This window comes from Mytilus edulis, chromosome 13, assembly GCF_963676685.1.
Source record: "Mytilus edulis chromosome 13, xbMytEdul2.2, whole genome shotgun sequence".
Classification (NCBI taxonomy): domain Eukaryota; kingdom Metazoa; phylum Mollusca; class Bivalvia; order Mytilida; family Mytilidae; genus Mytilus; species Mytilus edulis.
The window spans coordinates 446,865-458,634 of record NC_092356.1 but is presented as its reverse complement, the minus strand read 5'-3'; positions in this window follow the sequence as shown (position 1 = coordinate 458,634).

Below are 11,770 nucleotides of genomic sequence, written 5' to 3'. Positions count from 1 at the left end.
TTCATCTTCAAAATTAAGTGCCGACTTTTGTCATAATTTTCCGCAAAATAAATTTGACCCATGTGTTCAATAAATCAGTATTTTCTAATTTTCTAATTTGGTCAGATTCTTTTAATCACATACATTTGGTTTGTAAATGAATGTTTTTCATTGGATAATTTAACAGTTTTTCCTATATATTATATTTTATGATTAATTGTAGTTCAAACTTGTGTATTGTTTCTTTTGTTGACTAGTATATATTATAAGTTATCTACTTATTCTAATATTTTAAGACCCTGAAGTATCCAAGTACAACCTGCGGCTAATATGAACGTAGATAACGATACTTTCCCCGGTCTAAGGCCAAATCGGGTAATTTTTTAGAGAAATTTGACCACAAAGTGTAACGTCAAATTAACCCTTTAAAAAAAAGGAATAACCATTGAACAAAGGAAAACGCGCGTGAAGTTCCACGGTGTAATTGGTAGCAACATCCGGGTAAATGGGTTAGCAACAATCCGAGGCTATGGGTTTTGTAACGACGTGAGTAACCCAATCAAAATCCTAGAAATATACTAAGGCGGGGATAATGTTTTTGATAGCCACTCCCAATTACCAATCATTTTAGGTGGACACGCATAACAAGAACATGACTACGTTCCACGAACACGTGTCATAATTATAACAAAGGCAACTTAAAATAGAATTATAATGAGGTATGTCATATGTTAATAGATGCAATTAACAAAGAACATATGATAAAACTGTCTTATTTTTCATTTAGGCGTTAATTAAGTTGATAAGATTATTATAACTCTTTTGTTCATTCAAAATTGAATAGATAACTGATGAGTGATAAGCGATTATTGTAATTTAATATACATTTTTTTGTTATCATAGCCAATCTTCATATAAAGTTCGTCGTAAAAAGATAAAATATGTTTTAATACAGTATGATTTGTACTAAATTCTTATAATCAAATATTTTATAATGTGTAGCTTTCTGCAGATTATTTGTATTTTGTCACAAAAAGTCCTACACTTTTAAAAGAACAACGCTGTTTCAATAACAGAAAAACTGAGGATGAAATAAACAAAGTGGTTGATTGAATGTTAAATTATTGGTTGATTAGTTTACAGTGGCAGATATTTCATGCATATTTAGGACCAGAAAAAATGAATGATTAAAACATTACGTAGGGCCCTGCAATAGACGCCCTCCGGGATGAAGGTCCAGAAAGTTGGACTGCCACTGGAAAAAAAAGGTAAACTAGAAACGGACAGAAAGTTAGCAATACATGGACCTAAAATGCAATACACTGTCACGATGGTCAAGAAAAATATAAAATCAGAAAAATACTGAACTTCGAGGAAAATTCAAAACGAACAAGAGGCTGTCACAACGACAGCAAACCGGATTTATTAACATTTATTTGTGTCCTGGTAATATCACAAGAACCATTATTGATGAATGGTGAAAGTGAAAATCGTCAATATCAAATTTGACCTCCATTTTGTCATCAGTATCAACATATTAAAATTTGAAAAACTTAGATTGAATGGTTCATGAGTAAATGCAATAAAGTGAATGGAAACGCAATTTTACGATCTTTCAAGAACCATAACTCCTGAACGGTAAAAGTCAAAATCGTCATTATTGAACTTGACCTCTATTTTGTCATCAGTAACAACATATAAAAATTTCAAGAGCTTTGGTTGAATGGTTCATGAGAAAATGCACGGACACGACTGGAAACACCATTTTTCAATCTTTCAAGAACCATAACTCCTGAACGGTAAAAGTCAAAATCGTCATTATTGAACTTGACCTCCATTTTGTCATCAGTAACAACATATAAAAATTTGAGAAGCTTTGGTAGAACAGTTCATGTGTAAATACACGGACACGACTGGAAACTCCATTTTTCAATCTTTCAAGAACCATAACTCCTGAACGGTAAAAGTCAAAATCGTCATTATTGAACTTGACCTCCATTTTGTCATCAGTAACAACATATTAAAATTTGGGAAGCTTTGGTAGAACAGTTCATGCGTAAATGCACGGACACGACTGGAAAAACCATTTTTCAATCTTTCAAGAACCATAACTCCTGAACGGTAAAAGTCAAAATCGCCATTATTGAACTTGACCTTCATTTAGTTGTCAGTAACAACATATTAAAATACTAAAAGCTTTGGTTGAACGGTTCATGAGTTAATGCACGGACAACATTTGATTGCCGCCCGGCCGCCCGACCGCCCGCCGTACATCCCAAAATCAATAACCGACATTTTTGTCACAAAAATCCGGTTAAAAATCTCTAATCAAATAGCAAATGATAAAACACATCAGACGAATGGACAACAATTGTCATATTTCTGACTTGGTACAGGCATTTTCAAATGTAAAAAATGGTGGAATAAACCTGGTTTTATAGCGCTATGTATGACAGTCGCGTCGAATTTCATCATATTTACAACGATGCGTGAACAGAACATATACAATAGGTGAAATAGTCAAAATATGGTCATCACTGTGTCACAATCTCAAAACAAACAAATATTTAACAAAAAAGCACAAAAAGCATCTATCAAATTTAAAAACCCCATTCATTGCTCTTCGTGTTTGACGTCAGAAAATGTGAACGTCACACAGGAAGAAATATAAAATAATTTTGTCGATCAACGTATTTTCAAATAATCATAATTTCACATGGGGAATGGTGTTAAACAGGGTTAAACAATCAAAAGTTGAAAAACACCGAGATTTAAGATTATCTAGAAGTTCTTTAGAATTTAAGAATCCACATATGATCACATATGGTTATTACCACTACGCGAGTAAAATAATTTTGTCGTTCAAAGTATTTTCAAATTCATAATAGAACAATTACATAATTACATATAACAATAACGCAATGGCAGGATCTTTAAAAGTACAGAGTCATGTTATATGTACCAAAGAAACACAAAAAGTCACACGTACAGAACAGGGACATTAACATCGATACACAGTCTGACTGGATCAGTAACACACTGGGCCAAAAAGGAACATGACCATCATAACACAGTCTCGTTTGGTCAGTACAGGGACTTAAACATCATTTAACAATTAATCGCAATGAGTCAAAACAGGGACCTTAACATCATTACACTGTCAGGCTGTGTCAGTACAGTGACCTAAACATCATTACACAGTCCAAATGGGTCAGTATATGGACATAAACATCCAAACACATTCGCGCTGGGCCAGTATAAGAACCTAACCAGAATTACACAGTCCAAATGCATCAGGTCAGTATAATGACCTTAACATCACTACACATTCACTATTAGTCAGTAAAGGGACAAAAGAGCATTACACAGTCCAAATTGGTTAGTACATGGACCTTTACATCAATACACAGTCACGATCGGTCAGTACAATGGCCTTAACATCAATACACTCTCACGATGAGTCAGTACACGCATCTAAAATCAATACACTGTCATGATGAGTCAGTACACGGACCTTAACATCAATACACAGTCTCGATGGGTCAGTACACGCACCTTAACATCAATACACTCTCACGATGAGTCAGTTAACGAACCTTAACATCAATACACTGTCATGATGAGTCAGTACACGGACCTTAACATTAATAAACAGTCTCGATGGGTCAGTACACGCACCGTAACATCAATACACTGGCATGATGAGACACTACACGGACCTAAACATCAATAAACAGTCTCGATAGGTCAGTTCACTGACCCTCACATCAATACAGTCTCGATGGGTCAGTACACGTACATTGACATCATTACACTGTCATGATGAGTCAGTACACGGACCTTACCATCAATACACAGTCTCGATGGGTCTGTACAGGGACATAAATATCATTACACAGTCTCGATGGATCTGTACAGGAATATCCACATCATTACACAGTCTCGATGGTCTGTTCAGGGACATAAACATCATTACACAGTCTCGATGGGTCTGTACAAGGACATAAAGATCATTACACAGTCTCGATGAGCTCGAGTCTGTACAAGAACATAAACATCATTACACAGTCTCGATGGATCTGTACAGGGATATACACATCATTACACAGTCTCGATGGGTCTGTACAAGGACATAAACATCATTACACAGTCTCGATGGGTCTGTACAAGGACATAAACATCATTACACAGTCTTGATGGGTCTGTACAGGGACATAAACATCATTACACAGTCTTGATGGGTCTGTACAAGGACATAAACATCAAAACACAGTCTTGATGGGTTTGTACAGGGACATAAACATCATTACACAGTCTTGATGGGTCTGTACAAGGACATAAACATCATAACACAGTCTCGATGGATCTGTACAGGGATGTACACATCATTACACAGTCTTGATGGGTCTGTACAAGGACATAAACATCAATACACAGTCTCAATGGGTCAGTACACGCACCGTAACATCAATACATTGGCATGATGAGACAGTACACGGACCTAAACATCAATAAACAGTCTCGATAGGTCAGTACACTGCCCCTCACATCAATACAGTCTCGATGGGTCAGTACACGGACATTGACATCATTACACTGTCATGATGAGTCAGTACACGGACCTTACCATCAATACACAGTCTCGATGGGTCTGTACAGGGACATAAATATCATTACACAGTCTCGATGGATCTGTACAGGAATATCCACATCATTACACAGTCTCGATTGGTCTGTTGAGGGACATAAACATCATTACACAGTCTCGATGGGTCTGTACAAGGACATAGAGATCATTACACAGTCTCGATGAGCTCGAGTCTGTACAAGAACATAAACATCATTACACAGTCTCGATTGATCTGTACAGGGATATACACATCATTACACAGTCTCGATGGGTCTGTACAAGGACATAAAACATCATTACACAGTCTCGATGGGTCTGTACAAGGACATAAACATCATTACACAGTCTTGATGGGTCTGTACAGGGACATAAACATCATTACACAGTCTTGATGGGTCTGTACAAGGACATAAACATCAAAACACAGTCTTGATGGGTTTGTACAGGGACATTAAAATCATTACACAGTCTTGATGGGTCTGTACAAGGACATAAACATCATAACACAGTCTCGATGGATCTGTACAGGGATGTACACATCATTACACAGTCTTGATGGGTCTGTACAAGGACATAAACATCAATACACAGTCTCAATGGGTCAGTACACGCACCGTAACATCAATACATTGGCATGATGAGACAGTACACGGACCTAAACATCAATAAACAGTCATGATGAGTCAGTTAATGCACCTTAATAGCAATACACAGTATTGATGATTCAGTACACGGACCTTAACATCAATAAACAGTCTCGGTGGGTCTGTACACGCACCTTAACATTAATACACAGTCATGATGAGTCAGTTAACGCACCGTAACATCAATACACTGTCATGATGGGTCAGTACACAGACCTCAACATCAATACACAGTCATGATGACTCAGTACATGGACCTTGACAGCAATACACAGTCATGATGACTCAGTTAATGCACCTTAACAGCAATACACAGTGATGATGACTCAGTACACGGACCTTAACATCAATACACAGTCTCTGTGGGTCTGTACACGCACCTTAACATCAAAACACAGTCATGATGAGTCAGTACACGGACCTTATCATCAATACACAGTCTCGATGGGTCAGTACACGGACCTTAACATCAATACACAGTCCTGATGAGTCAGTACACGGACCTTAACATCAATACACAGTCTCGATGGGTCAGTACACGCACCTTAACATCAATACACAGTCTTGATGGGTCTGTACAGGGACCTAAACATCAATAAGCAGTCTCGATAGGTCAGTACACGGACCTTAACATCAATACACAGTCATGATGAGTCAGTACACGGACCTTAACATCAATACACAGTCTCGATGGGTCAGTACACGGACCTTAACAGCAATACACAGTCATGATGAGTCAGTACATGGACCTTAACAGCAATACACAGTCATGATGAGTCAGTTAACGCACCTTAACAGCAATACACAGTCATGTTGACTCAGTACACGGACCTTAACATCAATACACAGTCATGATGAGTCAGTACACGGACCTTAACATCAATACACTGTCATGTTGACTCAGTACACGGACCTTAACAGCAATACACAGTCATGATGAGTCAGTTAACGCACATTAACAGCAATACACAGTCATGATGACTCAGTACACGCACCTTAACATCAATACACAGTCTCAGTACACGGACATTTACATCAATACACAGTCATGATGAGTCAGTACACGGACCTTAACATCAATACACAGTCTCGATGGGTCAGTACACGGACATTGACATCATTACACTGTCATATGAGTCAGTACACGGACTTTAACATCATTACTGTCTCGATGGGTCTGTACAGGGATATACACATCATTACACAGTCTCGATTGGTCTGTACAGGGACATAATCATCATAACACAGTCTCGATGGATCTGTACAAGGACATAAACATCATTACACAGTCTCGATGGGTCTGTACAAGGACATTAACATCATTACACAGCTGTCTTGATGGGTCTGTAAAAGGACTTAAACATCATTACACAGTCTTGGTGGGTCTGTACAAGGACATAAACATCATTACACAGTCTTGATGGGTCTGTACAGGGACATAAACATCATTACATAGTCTTGATGGGTCTGTACACGCACCGTAACATCAATACATTGGCATAATGAGACAGTACACGGACCTAAACATCAATAAACAGTATCGATAGGTCTGTACATGGACCTTAACATCAATACACTGTCATGATGAGTCAGTACACGGACCTTAACATCAATGCACAGTCATGATGAGTCAGTTAATGCACCTTAACAGCAATACACAGTGATGATGACTCAGTACACGGACCTTAACATCAATACACAGTCTCGGTGGGTCTGTACACGCACCTTAACATCAATACACAGTCATGATGAGTCAGTTAACGCACCGTAACATCAATACACAGTCATGATGGGTCAGTACACAGACCTCACCATCAATACACAGTCATGATGACTCAGTACATGGACCTTGACAGCAATACACAGTCATGATGAGTCAGTTAATGCACCTTAACAGCAATACACAGTGATGATGACTCAGTACACGGACCTTAACATCAATACACAGTCTCGGTGGGTCTGTACACGCACCTTAACATCAAAACACAGTCATGATGAGTCAGTACACGGACCTTATCATCAATACACAGTCTCGATGGGTCAGTACACGGACCTTAACATCAATACACAGTCATGATGAGTCAGTACACGGACCTTATCATCAATACACAGTCTCAATGGGTCAGTACACGTACCTTAACATCAATACACAGTCTTGATGGGTCTGTACAGGGACCTAAACATCAATAAACAGTCTCGATAGGTCAGTACACGGACCTTAACATCAATATACAGTCATGATGACTCAGTACACGGACCTTAACATCAATACACAGTCTCGGTGGGTCTGTACACGCACCTTAACATCAAAACACAGTCATGATGAGTCAGTACACGGACCTTATCATCAATACACAGTCATGATGACTCAGTACAAGGACCTTAACATCAATAAACAGTCATGATGAGTCAGTACACGGACCTTAACATCAATACACAGTCATGATGAGTCAGTACACGGACCTTAACATCAATACACAGTCTCGATGGGTCAGTACACGCACCATAACATCAATACACAGTCATGATGAGTCAGTACACGGACCTTATCATCAATACACAGTCTCGATGGGTCAGTACACGTATCTTAAAATCAATACACTGTCATGGTGACTCAGTACACGGACCTTAACAGCAATACACAGTCATGATGAGTCAGTTAACGCACATTAACAGCAATACACAGTCATGATGACTCAGTACACGCACCTTAACATCAATACACAGTCTCAGTACACGGACATTTACATCAATACACAGTCATGATGAGTCAGTACACGGACCTTAACATCAATACACAGTCTCGATGGGTCAGTACACGGACATTGACATCATTACACTGTCATATGAGTCAGTACACGGACTTTTACATCATTACAGTCTCGATGGGTCTGTTCAAGGACATAAACATCATTACATAGTCTCGATGGGTCTGTACAAGAACATGAACATCATTACACAGTCTCGATGGATCTGTACAGGGATATACACATCATTACACAGTCTCGATTGGTCTGTACAGGGACATAATCATCATAACACAGTCTCGATGGATCTGTACAAGGACATAAACATCATTACACAGTCTCGATGGGTCTGTACAAGGACATTAACATCATTATACAGCTGTCTTGATGGGTCTGTAAAAGGACTTAAACATCCTAACACAATCTTGGTGGGTCTGTACAAGGACATAAACATCATAACACAGTCTTGATGGGTCTGTACAGGGACATAAACATCATTACACAGTCTTGATGGGTCTGTACAAGGACATAAACATCAAAACACAGTCTCGATTGATCTGTTCAGGGATATACACATCATTACAAAGTCTTGATTGGTCAGTACAGGGACATCAACATCATTTCACAATCTCGATGGATCTGTACAGGGATGTACACATCATTACAAAGTCTTGATGGGTCTGTACAAGGACATAAACATCAATACACAGTCTCGATGGGTCAGTACACGCACCGTAACATCAATACACAGTCTTGATGGGTCTGTACAGGGACCTAATCATCAATAAACAGTCTCGATAGGTCAGTACACGGACCTTAACATCAATACACTGTCATGATGAGTCAGTACACGGACCTTAACATCAATACACAGTCATGATGAGTCAGTACACGGACCTTAATATTCATTGTTTAATCATACGTTTTTTGATTGAGTTAAGTCTGCCAATTGATATTTTATCGTATGTTTTTCTTTGTTGTGATGTTATGCTATTGTTTCAGAAAAAGGGAGAAGGTTTGGATCCATTAAAACGTTTAATCCCGCTGCAAATGTTTGCACCTGTCCTAAGTCAGGAATCTGATGTACAGTAGTTGTCGTTTGTTTATGTAATATATACGTGTTTCTCGTTTCTCGTTTTGTTAATATAGATTAGACCGTTGGTTTTCCCGTTTGAATGGTTTTACACTAGTAATTTTGGGGCCCTTTATAGCTTGTTGTTCGGTGTGAGCTAAGGCTCCGTGTTGAAGGCCGTACTTTAACCTATAATGGTTTACTTTTTAACTTGTTATTTGTATGGAGAGTTGTCTCATTGGCACTCACACCACATCTTCCTATATCTATAGTCATGATGAGTCAGTTAACGGACCTTAACATCAATACACAGTCTCGATGGGTCAGTACACGCATCTTAACATCAATACACTGTCATGGTGACTCAGTACACGGACCTTAACAGCAATACACAGTCATGATGAGTCAGTTAACGCACATTAACAGCAATACACAGTCATGATGACTCAGTACACGCACCTTAACATCAATACACAGTCTCAGTACACGGACATTTACATCAATACACAGTCATGATGAGTCAGTACACGGACCTTAACATCAATACACAGTCTCGATGGGTCAGTACACGGACATTGACATCATTACACTGTCATATGAGTCAGTACACGGACTTTAACATCATTACAGTCTCGATGGGTCTGTTCAAGGACATAAACATCATTACATTGTCTCGATGGGTCTGTACCAGAACATGAACATCATTACACAGTCGCGATGGATCTGTACAGGGATATACACATCATTACACAGTCTCGATTGGTCTGTACAGGGACATAATCATCATAACACAGTCTCGATGGATCTGTACAAGGACATAAACATCATTACACAGTCTCGATGGGTCTGTACAAGGACATTAACATCATTACACAGCTGTCTTGATGGGTCTGTAAAAGGACTTAAACATCATTACACAGTCTAGGTGGGTCTGTACAAGGACATAAACATCATTACACAGTCTTGATGGGTCTGTACAGGGACATAAACATCATTACACAGTCTTGATGGGTCTGTACAAGGACATAAACATCAAAACACAGTCTCGATTGATCTGTTCAGGGATATACACATCATTACAAAGTCTTGATTGGTCAGTACAGGGACATCAACATCATTTCACAATCTCGATGGATCTGTACAGGGATGTACACATCATTACAAAGTCTTGATGGGTCTGTACAAGGACATAAACATCAATACACAGTCTCGATGGGTCAGTACACGCACCGTAACATCAATACACAGTCTTGATGGGTCTGTACAGGGACCTAATCATCAATAAACAGTCTCGATAGGTCAGTACACGGACCTTAACATCAATACACTGTCATGATGAGTCAGTACACGGACCTTATCATCAATACACAGTCTCGATAGGTCAGTACACGCATCTTAACATCAAAACACTGTCATGGTGAGTCAGTTAATGCACCTTAACAACAATACACAGTCATGATGAGTCAGTACACGGACCCTAACATCAATACACAGTCTCATTACACGGACATTTACATCAATACACAGTCTCGATGGGTCAGTACAAGGACATTGACATCATTACACTGTCATGATGAGTCAGTACACGGACCCTAACATCAATACACAGTCTCATTACACGGACATTTACATCAATACACAGTCTCATTACACGGACATTTACATCAATACACAGTCTCGATGGGTCAGTACAAGGACATTGACATCATTACACTGTCATGATGAGTCAGTACAACGACCTTACCATAAATACATAGTCTCGATGGGTCTGTACAGGGACATAAATATCATTACACAGTCTCGATGGATCCGTAGAGGGATATCCACATCATTACACAGTCTCGATTGGTCTGTACAGGGACATAAACATTATTACACAGTCCCGATGAGTCTGTACAGGAACATAAACATCATAACACAGTCTCGATGGATCTGTACAGGGATATACACATCATTACACAGTCTTGATGGGTCTGTACAGGGACATAAACATCATTACACAGTCTGGATGGGTCTGTACAAGGACATAAACATCATTACACAGTCTTGATGGTTCTGTACAGGGACAAAAACATCATTACACAGTCTTGATGGGTCTGTACAAGGACATAAACATCATAACACAGTCTCGATGGATCTGTACAGGGATATACACATCATTACACAGTCTTGATGGGTTTGTACAGGGACATCAACATCATTTCACAGTCTCGATGTATCTGTACAGGGATGTACACATCATAACACAGTCTTGATGGGTCTGTACAAGGACATAAACATCATTACACAGTCTTGATGGGTCTGTACAGGGACATAAACATCATTACACAGTCTCGATGGGTCTGTACAGGGACATAAACATCATAACACAGTCTCGATGGGTCTGTACAAGGACATAAATATCATTACACAGTCTCGATGGGTCTGTACAGGGACATAAACATCATAACACAGTCTCGATGGGTCTGTACAAGGACATAAATATCATTACAATCTTGATGGGTCTGGACAAGGACATAAATATCATAACAGAGTCTCGATTGGTCTGTACAGGGACATAAACATCATAACACAGTCTCAATGGGTCTGTACAAGGACATAAATATCATTACAATCTTGATGGGTCTGTACAGGGACATAAACATCAAAACACTGTCATGATGAGTCAGTACACGCATCTTAACAACAATACACAGTC